The sequence below is a fragment of the Sapajus apella genome, unplaced genomic scaffold (genome assembly GCF_009761245.1).
Source record: "Sapajus apella isolate SASKATOON/1434 unplaced genomic scaffold, GSC_monkey_1.0 scaffold15, whole genome shotgun sequence".
NCBI classification, from domain to species: Eukaryota; Metazoa; Chordata; class Mammalia; order Primates; family Cebidae; genus Sapajus; species Sapajus apella.
Genome location: NW_022436955.1, coordinates 30,678,660 through 30,689,952, shown reverse-complemented (window position 1 = coordinate 30,689,952; position 11,293 = coordinate 30,678,660). Strand labels below are relative to the sequence as shown.

Below are 11,293 nucleotides of genomic sequence, written 5' to 3'. Positions count from 1 at the left end.
CTGCGGCGATGGCCAGGCCTGCCCCACGTCGCCGGCCGCCCTGTGCGCCCCTCCGCTCGCTGCACAGCCTGCGCGGGGGGCAGTTTTTGCGTCTCGGACGCGTCTGCAAAAAGGCAGTGATAGTTGAGGACTCACAATGGGCTGCGGGGCGTAGACCGCCTTGCGAGTTTTGGTTGCTGTGGCCCTTGGCCGTGTCTCTAGGAACAGCACTAAATTCTTGGGGTTTTTTTTTGAGACAGGGTCTTGCTCTGTTTGCGGCGGCCGCAGCCTCCTGGACTCAAGGGATCCTCCTGCCTCAGCCTCCCGAGAACCTCGAGTAGAGCCTGGGTCTCGCTGCGTTGCCCAGGCTTGTCTTGAACTCCTGGCTTTAAGCAGCCCTCCCGCTTTGGCCGCCTTTTTTTTTTTTTTTTTTTTTTTTTTTTGTTGTTGTTGTTGGGGGACGGAGTTTCGCTCTTGTTACCCAGGCTGGAGTGCAATGGCACGATCTCGGCTCACCGCAACCTCCGCCTCCTGGGTTCAGGCAATTCTCCTGCCTCAGCCTCCCGAGTAGCTGGGATTACAGTCACGCGCCACCATGCCCAGCTAATTTTTTGTATTTTTAGTAGAGACGGGGTTTCACCGTGTTGACCAGGATGGTCTCGATCTCTTGACCTCGTGATCCACCCGCCTCGGCCTCCCAAAGTGCTGGGATTACAGGCTTGAGCCACCGCACCCGGCTTTTTTTTTTTTTTTTTAAACAGACGGGGTCTCGTTATGCTGCCCAGGCTGGAGGGCAGTGGCTATTCACAGGCGAGATCCCACTACTGATCAGCACGGGAGTTTTGACTTGCTCCGTTTCCGACCTAGGTGGGTTCACCCTCCTTAGGCAACCTGGTGGTGTCCCGCCCCTGGGAGGTCACCATATTGAAGCCGAACTTAGTGTGGACACCCGATCGGCATAGTGCACTACAGCCCAGAACCCCTGGGCTCAAGCGATCCTCCCACCTCAGCCTCCCGAGTAGCTGGGACTACAGGCACGCACCACTGCGCCCGGCTAGCCTCCTTAAGAGTTGGGATTACAAGCATCAGCCAGTGCTCACGGCTATTTGGCTGTTTTTGTTCTCTAATATCTAATACTTTGAAAGATCCCCATAGTTCCAGGATTTCTTCTTTTGACTTTGTAATCAACCTTTCTTCTACGCCAATTGGATAAAGTAATTGGATTAGGCTAATGTACTCTACACTCTGAGCTTGAAACAGATGAAACATAGGAGAATAGCCAGGGGCTGTGGTTCACGCCTATAATCCCCGCTGCTAGGGAAGCAGAAGAGGCTAGGAGGAAAGCTTGAGCCCAGGAGTTGGAGACCTGCCTGGGCAACAGCCAGACCCCGTTTGCCACAAAAAGGATTTTATGTTTTTATTTTTATTTTTTTAAAATAGAGACGGGGTTTCACCAATTTGGTCAGGCTGTTCTTGAACTCCTGACCTTAGGTGATCCACCTGCCTCGGCCTCCCAAAGTGCTGGGATTGCAGGCGTGAGCCACCACTCCCGGCCCACAAAAAGGATTTTTTTAAAAGTATGAAATCTATTTCTTGGCTGGGAGTGGTGGTTCACACTTGTAATCCCAGCACTTTGGGAGGCCTAGATGGGCAGATAAGAAGATCAGGAGTTTAAGACCAGCCTGGCTAACATGGTGAAACCCCATCTCTACTAAAAATACAAAAATTATCCGGGCGTGGTGGCGGGCCCCTGTAATCCTATCTACTTGGGAGGCTGAGCCAGGAGAATCCCTTGAAACCAGAAGGCGGAAGTTGTAGTGAGCCGAGATCGCCCACTGCACTCCAACTTGAGTGAAAGAGCAAAACTTCATCTCAAAAAATATATATATTTCTCAAAGTGGTTTGATACAGTTGGGATTTCTTCTAGAGAAGCCAAGTACTGTCATAGATGCTTGTATAATTACTCCCACCATCAGAAGAATGATGTTGGCTGAGTTTTTTATTCTACTACTGTTTGTTTGTTTATTTATTTGTTTATTTTTTGAGACAGAGTCTCCCTCTGTCACCCAGGCTGGAGTGCAGTGGGCAGTCTCGGCTCACTGCAACCTCTGCCTTTCTGTTTCAAGTGATTCTCCTGCCTCAGCGTCCTGAGTAGCTGGGATTACAGGCACCCGGCACCATGCCCGGCTGATTTTGTATTTTTAGTAGATTTTTTTTTTTTTTTTTTAAAACAGAGTCTCGCTATGTTGCCAGGCGCCAGGCTGGAATGCAGTGGCACAATCTCGGCTAACTGCAACCTCCGCCTCCCGGGTTCAAGCACTTCTCCTGCCTCAGCCTTACAAGTAGCTGGGAGTACTGGCGTGTGCCACCACACCCAGCTAATTTTTGTATTTTTAGTAGAGACGGGGTTTCACCATGTTGGTCAGCATGGTCAGGATCTCTTGACCTCGTGATCCACCCACCTCAGCCTGTCAAAGTGCTGGGATTACAGGTGTGAGCCACGGTGCCTGGCGAGTTTTACCGCTCTTGGTGAAATAACAGTGCGTTTGTGCAGGTGGCACTTTCTGTCCCTGATTTGTTTTTTTTTTTTTCTTTTTTTGTCATAGTTCTTTACCTTAGACATCTCTAATAGTCATACAATTAATAAAGAAGAGTACTTAAATGTTCTCTCTGGTTTCCAGATTTCCAAAGGAAGGTTTTTAACTTCTGCAGCTGTGGCTTCATGTGATCTAGGACAGAGTTCAAAAGATGTCTATAGTCTGCTGTTTTGTACTCTATGAAAATAGAGGTTGGGCATGGTAGCTCCCGCTTGTAATTGCAGCACTTTGGGAGGCTGGGTCAGGAGGATTACCTGAGGTCAGGAGTTCAAGACCAGCTTGGTCAAGATGGTGAAACCCTGTTTCTACTAAATATACAAAAATTAGATGGGCGTGGTGGTGAGCGCCTGTAATCCCAGCTACTTGGGAGGCTGAAGCAGGAGAATCACTTGAACCTGGGAGGGGGAGGTTGCAGTGAGCCGAGATCGATTGCGCTATTGCACTCCAGCCTGGGTGACAGAGCAAAACTCTGTCTCAAAAAAAAAGAAAATAGAAAAAAATCCAGTAAGCACATATTATGTACCTACCTTCTGACAAACACAGAATTATCAGTTTGAAGTCTTAAAAGAGAGTGGACTATGTGTTGCTTTCTTTCCTGGATTTTTATGATATTAAGTATTGACTGGTGAGTGCTTTCTTGGCTGAATTGCTGCTTTGTAAGAAATGGGCTTTTTCCTTTCTCTTGCTGGACAACTGTTCCAAATGCAAGAACGGGAAAAATCGATATCTGGCATATGGAGATGGAGGAGGGGAAGGGAAGTCTCATATTTTCCTACCCTTGGGCATCCACAAAGCTTTACCAAATTACTCTAGGCCTTGGGTTCATCGTCAGAGGAAGTAGCATTGAGGATTGTGGTAGCAATGGGCTGGGGTTGCTCTGCGTGTTTGTGAAATACAGGACTGAAGTTCACATTTGCAAAGCTGTTAGACTTCTACGGCCTAACTTCTAATTCCAACTTGAATCTAAAGCCACTTATCCTTCCATGGCTCTCAGAAAAGAATCCTAAGCAATTGGGGTGTAAAGGTGGCTCATAGGTTTCATCCTCGTGTAAGAAGAATACATTTAGTTAAATAATATGTAAATTATAATCATGTATATTCATATAGAAATAAATATAAATTAAGAAACAGCTTCATGTAACTTTGGGAAGCATGAGTGTGCTTGAGTATGAAACACTTTATGTGACCCAAAAGACTGCAGTTTAGTAGAAATTTAATGTAGTGAACAATATTCAGAGTGGTAAATTATTATTACTCATGAATTATTTTAAGCTAGTTAATATAATATAAACATTAATGTTCCCTGAAATAATCCACGTAAAGTAGAAAAGCAAGAACATGTCTTTTGTTTTAATTTACCAATATTTTCTCTATGAATTTCATGGCGCCTTTAAACTACCTAATAATCATTCATTCTAGAAAGCCCAGCAGTGGCACCCTATTACTTTTTTCATATATTGAAATGACCATAACTGAGCGGGGGGGAATGATGTAACTGCTAAAAATGGAATGTGATGGCCCACCATGAGTGATATAAGTGGCTGTAAATCATGCTGTCTAGCTGTGTATAAGAACCTGTGAAATGAAGCACAAAACATTAACCTGCCCTACGGAAGGCATTGGGGTTATTTTTGCCACACTCAATATGGATGGCAAGTCACGTGGAGAATTTACTTGGGGCCCGCAGGCCTCTCCCTCCTTTCCTCTTTCTGATTGGAGGAGAGAGGCCACCGGCTTTGTTGTCTGCACTACTATAGGCCTAGTGTCCTATCCATCGTAGTGTCATCAATTTGCTCTTGAGAGCAAGTAAACAAACAAGTATTGCTCAAGAGGAGTGCAGGGAGCTATTCTCAGAAAGGATTTGGTCAGGAGGATTTAGAGGTTGACACTGAATAGACTGCAGTCTTCAGGAATGTCTTCCCTGGAATCTCCGGGGAATGTTAAGTAGCCAGAGCAGGGTGTATGTCCCCTCCCCAGGGAAGTTTAGCCTCTGTTCGGCTTCAGGAATCTGCAAACTAGAACGCGTGGTAAAGCACTGACAAATCAGTCACATGACCCGAAGGTGTTGCTTAAATGAGTGTGTAACACCTGGTGGAACGGGCTGAGGTTCCATCATGTTTTTGTTTGCCTGTTTGCTGACTTCTTAAACAGACTCTGTATAACTGCTGTGTGTACAGCTTTTGCTCCTTTCTGGGACTGTTAAGGTGTACAACTGTGGAGGCTCCATCAGCCCTCTTATTTTAAACTGTGATCCTCTTGTTTAGCATTTGAGTATTTTCCCTTCCTTCTAGTTAGTGTCACTAGTTCTGAGCAGTGGATAAGATCCCATTTTTTTCACATCCGGATTTTGAGAACTCATTGGGATACAGTTAACATGGTTTTCTTCCGTCCAAAAAATATTTCTTGTGACCTTTGAGGCAACCAATTGGAAAATGTGCGGCCCTATATTTGACTTATTTCTTTAGATGTTATCAGTTCTCACTAACAAAGAGTTCACTATTGTAAAGCCTCATCATAGTGTTAAACAAATGATCTCTTCTATCTAGTTCTTCCTCATTTTAGAATCCACACACCCTCCTCCTTTAAAGGATACATTTCTACATAAGGGATTGTAAAAGTGTCTCAAGGATTCAATGTGTAGTAGTTTTCTGCTGGCACTGTCTTTCCCCTTGGGTTCCTTCTCACCAACAGGTATTGCTGAAGCTCTCACAGTCATTCTTTTCTATTATTATTATTATTATTATTTTGGAGAAATGGGGTTTCACTTTGTTGCCCAAGCTAGTCTCCTGGGCTCAAGTAATCCTCCTCCCTCAGCCTCCCAAAGCGTTGGGATTATGGGTGTGAGCCACTACTCCCAGACTTTTCTTTCTATTCCCATGGTCAGTGTGAATTCAGTTCTTCCATAGCTTTGGGTACACAGCCTTCCATTATTCTTGCTGTCTTTTTCCCCACAATCCTGTGCTTTTCAACCTTGGTTATTCATATATCACCAACCTTCTTTTATGGTTACCATTTTCTTTCAAACAGCTCATTTTTTATTTAAGGTATATTAAAATAGCTTTGCCATAAGCACATACACATACATATTTTTATCTCTTTTTCTTGTCATTTTCATTTCCATCCTATGTTTTCACCTTCTGCTCAGACCATACCCTGGACTGAACCAGTCTCCTGTTCCCCTTCGGCCTCCTGAGTCCCTGATCCCCAGCAAGTGATGCTCTTTCCCACCACTGTACCATTGCCTTGAAAACTCCCTATCCTGGCCTTACCTACTAAGTGAGCTGTCCTTTCTTTTCTTTTCTTTTTTTGAGATGGAGTCTTGCTGTCACCTAGGCTGGAGTGCAGTGGCATGATCTTGGCTCACTACAACCTCCACTTCCTGGGTTCAAGTGATTCTCCTGCCTTAGCCTCCCGAATAGCTGGGACTACAGGCACACACCACCATGCCCAGCCAATTTTTGTATATTTTTTAGCAGCGATGGGGTTTCACCATGTTGGTCAGACTTGTCGAGAACTTCTGATCTTATGATCCATGTGCCTTGGCCTCCCAAAGTGCTGGGATTACAGATGTGAGCCACTGCCCCCTGCTGTCTTTTTTTTCTAGAACTTTCTTCTATCAAGTCTTTTCCTGGCTAACTCCAGATTTTCCTTTGATTTATAAATGTCATTTCCTTAAAGAACCTTTGTCTGATCATCTAAAGTCTGGTCTCTAAGATCTTCTTAGTTTTACTTTTTGTTAGAGAATTACAATGTATAATTATGTATTTATCTGTGTGGTTACTTGTTTAATGGCTGATCTCCCTGGTAGACAGCAGGATGTTATTAGTTGGAATTTTTTTTTTTTTTTTTTTTTTTTTTTTTTGAGATGTAGTCTCTGTCACACAGGCTAGAGTGCACTGGCAAGATTTTGGCTCACTGCGACCTCTATCTCCTGGGTTCAAGCCATTCACCTGGCTCAGCCTCCTGAGTAGCTGAGACAACAGGTGCACACCACTACATCCAGCTAATTTTCCTATTTTTAATAGAGATGGGTTTTCACCATGTTAGCCAGACTAGTCTGGAACTCCTGACATCAAGTGATCTGCCTGCCTTGGCCTCCCAAAATGCTGGGATTACAGGTATGAGCCACCGCACCCAGCCTAATTGGAACTATTATACTATTAATAATTCTCTTAACCACAGACACAGCATAGTGCTTAGTGCATAGTAGTTGCGTAATTTATGATTTTCGGATGAATCAGTGACAACCAATATCTACTCAATGCATATATTCTTTATATATGTGTGTCAGGTGACTTTACTGGTTTTATTTAATGCTACCAATTTAATACTTCAACATCATTATACTTTCTTTCTTACCTTTTTAGATGAAGTCTCGCTCTGTCACCCATGCTGGAGTACAGTGGCACGATCTCAGCTCACCGAAACCTCCGCCTCCTGGATTCAAGCGATTCTCCTGCCTCAGCCTCCCGAGTAGCTGGAACTAAAGGTGCGCACCACCATGCCTGGCTAATTTTTTTTGTATTTTTGGTAAAGACAGGGTTTCATCATGTTAGCCAGGATGGTCTTGACCTCCTGACCTCGTGATCTGCCTGCCTTGGCCTCCCAAGGTGCTGGGATTACAGGTGTGAGCCATCGTGCCCAGCCTTTTTTTTTTTTGATACAGGTCTTGCTCGTCACCCATGGTCTGAAGTGCAGTGGTACAGTCTCAGATTACTGTAGCCTTGACCTCCTAGGCTCAGGTGATCCTCCCACCTCAGCCTCCTGAGCTGGGACTATAGGCAAGTACCACCAAGGCTAATTTTTTTGTATTTTTTTTTTTGTAGCGATGGGTTTTTGGTTTTTGCCATATTGCCCAGGCTGGTCCGGAACTCCTGGACTCAAGAGATCCACCCACCTCCTGCCTCTGAAAGTGTTGGGATTACAGGTGTGTACCACCATGCCCCACTGATTTTTGTATTTTTAGTAGACACGGAGTTGCAGAGACAAGGTTTCACCATATTGGCCAGGCTGGTCTCTAACTCCTGACCTCAAGGGGTCTGCCCACATCAGCCCCCTCCAAAGTGCTGGGATTACAGGCACTTGCCACCACACCTGGCTTCGTTCTTTATCATACAAATAATATACAAATGTTTCCTCACTGTTAAGATAAACACTACAGAGAAAAACAAAAGTTTCTGTTGATCACCATTCGAACCCCTCACATCCTTAGAGATAATCACTGTTAGCAATTTGGTATATTCTCTTCCTGAACATAAGCTCCATGTACACTCATCTTCAGAAATTATATATATATATAAAGACATACATTTGAATATATATAAATATATATATTTCTGTAGATGAAATGTAGGCTGGGCGTGGCATCTCACGCCTGTAATCCTAGCACTTTGGGAGGCTGAGGCAGGTGGATCACCTGAGGTGAGGAATTTGAGACCAGCCTGGCCAACATGGTGAAACCTGTCTCTACTAAAAATACAAAATTAGCCAGGTGTGGTGGTGGGCACCTGTAATCCTGGGTACTCAGGAGGCTGAGGCAGGAGAATCACTTGAACCCCATAGGTGGAGGTTGCAGTGAGCTGAGATTGTGCCATTGCACTCCAGCCTGGGCAAAAGGAGTGAAACTCCACTCAAAAAAAAAAAAAAAAAAGAAGAAAGAAGAAAAGGCTGGGCGCAGTGGCTCACGCTTGTATTCCCAGCACTTTGGGAGGCCAAGGCGGATAGATCACTTGATGTCAGGAATTTGTGTCCAGCCTGGCCCCCATAGTGAAACCCCATCTCTACTAAAAATACAAAAATTAGCCAGGCATGGTAGCAGATGCTTGTAGTCCCAGCTACTCAGGAGGCTGAAGCAGGAGAATTGCTTGAACCCTGGAGTCAGAGCTTTCGGTGGGCCGAAATCGCGCCATTGAACTCCAGCTTGGGCAAAAATTTTAAAAAGGTATATATTTTGAGGGGACAGGGGTCTTACTATGTTGCTTGTGCTGGCCAGGAACTCCTGGGCACAAGGGATCCTTCCATCTCAGTTTCCCAAGTAGCTGAGACTCCAAATACAAGCAACCGCAGCAGGCTGTATCTTAAACTGTGTAGTTGTATAATTCAAATTATGAACACAGACTAGTATAATAACCATTCTTCTAAAGATGGAAATCTAACCAAATTATGTTGCATAATTAACCAGGGAAAAAATGTGTTTTATTCCTCTTTTTATGCCCAGCTCCTAGTACAAGACCTACTAATGGGAAGATCAGTTTTTGGAAAAAAAAAATACTCAACCTCATAAACCGATTAATAAAACCAAAAATAAAAAAAAAACTGAATTACAACTGTGGCAAAGATTATATTTAGAACCTGTGGATACACACAGAACATAGCAAGTAGGCTAGTCAGCCATTCTGTATTAAATCTGTTCAGGCGATTCTTCTTGCTTAGACACTTCGTAGCATGCATTTCTGTGACTGATCCACCAGTCTTCTCTACATCTGTTTGGTTCCTGTTCCTTATTTTTCGGACTTTTAGCCTGTTATTTTTATTTTATTTTTTCCTTTTTCTTTTCTTTTTTTCTTTTAGCATTTGCTCCTGAAATTTATTTATTTTTTTTTGAGACGGAGTCTTAATCTGTCGCCCAGGCTGCGAGTGCAGTGGTGCGATCTTGGCTCACTGCAACCTCCACCTCCCAGGTTCAAGTGATTCTCTAGCGTGAGCCTCCTGAGTACCTGAAAACACCGGTGCCTGCCACTACGCCCGCTTAATTTTTGTATTTTTAGTAGAGATGGGGTTTCATGGTAATGGCCAGGCTGGTTTCAAACTTCTGATCTCAGGTGATCCACCCTCCTCAGCCTCTCAAAGTGCTGGGAGTATAAACGTGAGCCAGCACAGCTGGCCTATTTTTTTTTTTTTTTTTTTAAGTATTTAGTCAGCAAACATTCATTGATCATGCGATGTTCTTCCACATCTCATGTGAGGAGACTATAGCTGGTGAGTGTAGTCCAGAGGAAACTAATATTTGTAATAAAACAGTACAATGTCCCTATGATAAAGTCACCATTCTCCCCTAGGGAAGATGTGGGGAAGCTTCCTAGAAGAGGGCTCCTTTTTGAGGGCAAGCAGGCAAGAGAGTCCGTTGTTTAAGGGCAGGACCAGGAGGTGGGCGGAGACCTCGGGCAGGGCTGATGGGCTGGGAAGTGGGCGGACCTGGTGGGAGGTCTAGGGGGGGATGCGCGTCCAGGTGTGAGGGGCTCTGTGGGACCCCATGAGGGGTCAGTGCGGACCATTACATTCCTGTGAAGAAGTGGGTCCTACTGCTTGTCTCCTTGTGAAAGGAGTTTTGTTTTCAGATTACTCGTTAATGGTCACTGGAAGGAAAGAGCATTTTGACAGCTGGGAATGGACCGAAAAACAAGAAACCTGAGGTCATGGTAATCAATCACTATTGATTTTCAATAGTGTGGGCCTGAGAAGCTCAAGGTTTGGAAGTAGGCACATCTGTATGGAATTTTTTTCCCCCTTTGGTCTTTTTTTTTTTTAGAAGGGTCTTGATCTGTTGCCCAGGTTGGAATGCAGTGGTGTGATCACAGCTCACTGGAACCCCCACTCCCGGGTTCCAGCGATCCTCCGCCTTAGCCTCCGGAGTAGGCACCACCATGCCCAGCTAATTTTTAAAATTATTATTATTTTTTGACACAGTGTTTCACCATGTTGGTCTGGCTGGTTGGTCTCAAACTTAAGACCTCAGGTGATCCATCTTCCTCGGCCTCTCAAAGCGCTGGGAATACCAACCTGAGCCACGGCGCCCTGCCATCTGTGGCTTTTCGATTTTTCGTTTGTTTTGGAGACAGGGTCTTGCTATGTTGCACAGGCTGGAGTGCAGTGGCGCCATCACGGGTCACTGCAGCCTCGGTCTCCCGAGCTCAAGAGATCCTCACGCTTCAGCCTCTGTTTTTTCATTTTTATTTTTGTAAGCCGGGAAGGGCGGCGGTGTCTTGCCGTTTTGCCCAGCCTGGTCTCGAACTCCCGGTCTCGAGGGATCCTCCCGCCTGGGCCTCCAAGCGATGGGATCCGAGGCAGGGCCCACGGCGCAGTGCGCGGCTGCTCTGGTCAGAGGACGCCTTCGGGGTCACCACCCGCGGACCTGGGAGACGCCCCCGTCCCGCGGCATCGGCGGGTCGCAGTGGGAGCGGGCGTGCGCGGCTCCGTAGCTGCAGGAACTCGAGCCGTTTGTGGGGGCCGCGCGGTAGGGCCTCCCTTTCAAGACCGGTCGAGCATCCCCGAATCCCTCGGGCCGTGCCGGCCGCCGCCTCTGCGATCCCTCCCCGGGGCTTCCAGAGAGCTTGGGACCCCAGAGGGAGCCCGCAGAGCCCCGCAGTGCGGGCCTTTTCCTTACCATAAAGCGGACACGATGGAATGCCCGTTGTTTCGAAGGACAAAAGGGTTTCTAGGCGCCCTTTGGGGCTGGGGCTGCCGTCTTTGTATTTGGATCTGTAAAGAGCGTCTTTCCACTCGCAGGTCGGCGGGGCAGAGTTTCGGGCGTCCGAACCGGGGTCTCCGGCGCGGAAGCGATCAGTGTCTCCACAAAGGATGCGGCGCGGAGGGGGTTGCCGAGCAGCCTCGTTAGCGCAGTAGGCAGCGCGTCAGTCTCATAATCTGAAGGTCGTGAGTTCGAGCCTCACACGGGGCAGCTTCTGGTTTTGCGCCCAGCCCCGCCACTTTCTTTTCCC

The 11,293-nt window shown here is 46.2% G+C and overlaps 1 non-coding gene across 1 annotated transcript; it reads left to right on the top strand.

The window, feature by feature from the left end:
- Positions 1–11,180: 11,180 nt before the first annotated feature.
- TRNAM-CAU lies at positions 11,181–11,253 on the top strand. The gene has a single exon. It is a non-coding gene; the product is annotated as a tRNA-Met (tRNA).
- Positions 11,254–11,293: the final 40 nt, after the last annotated feature.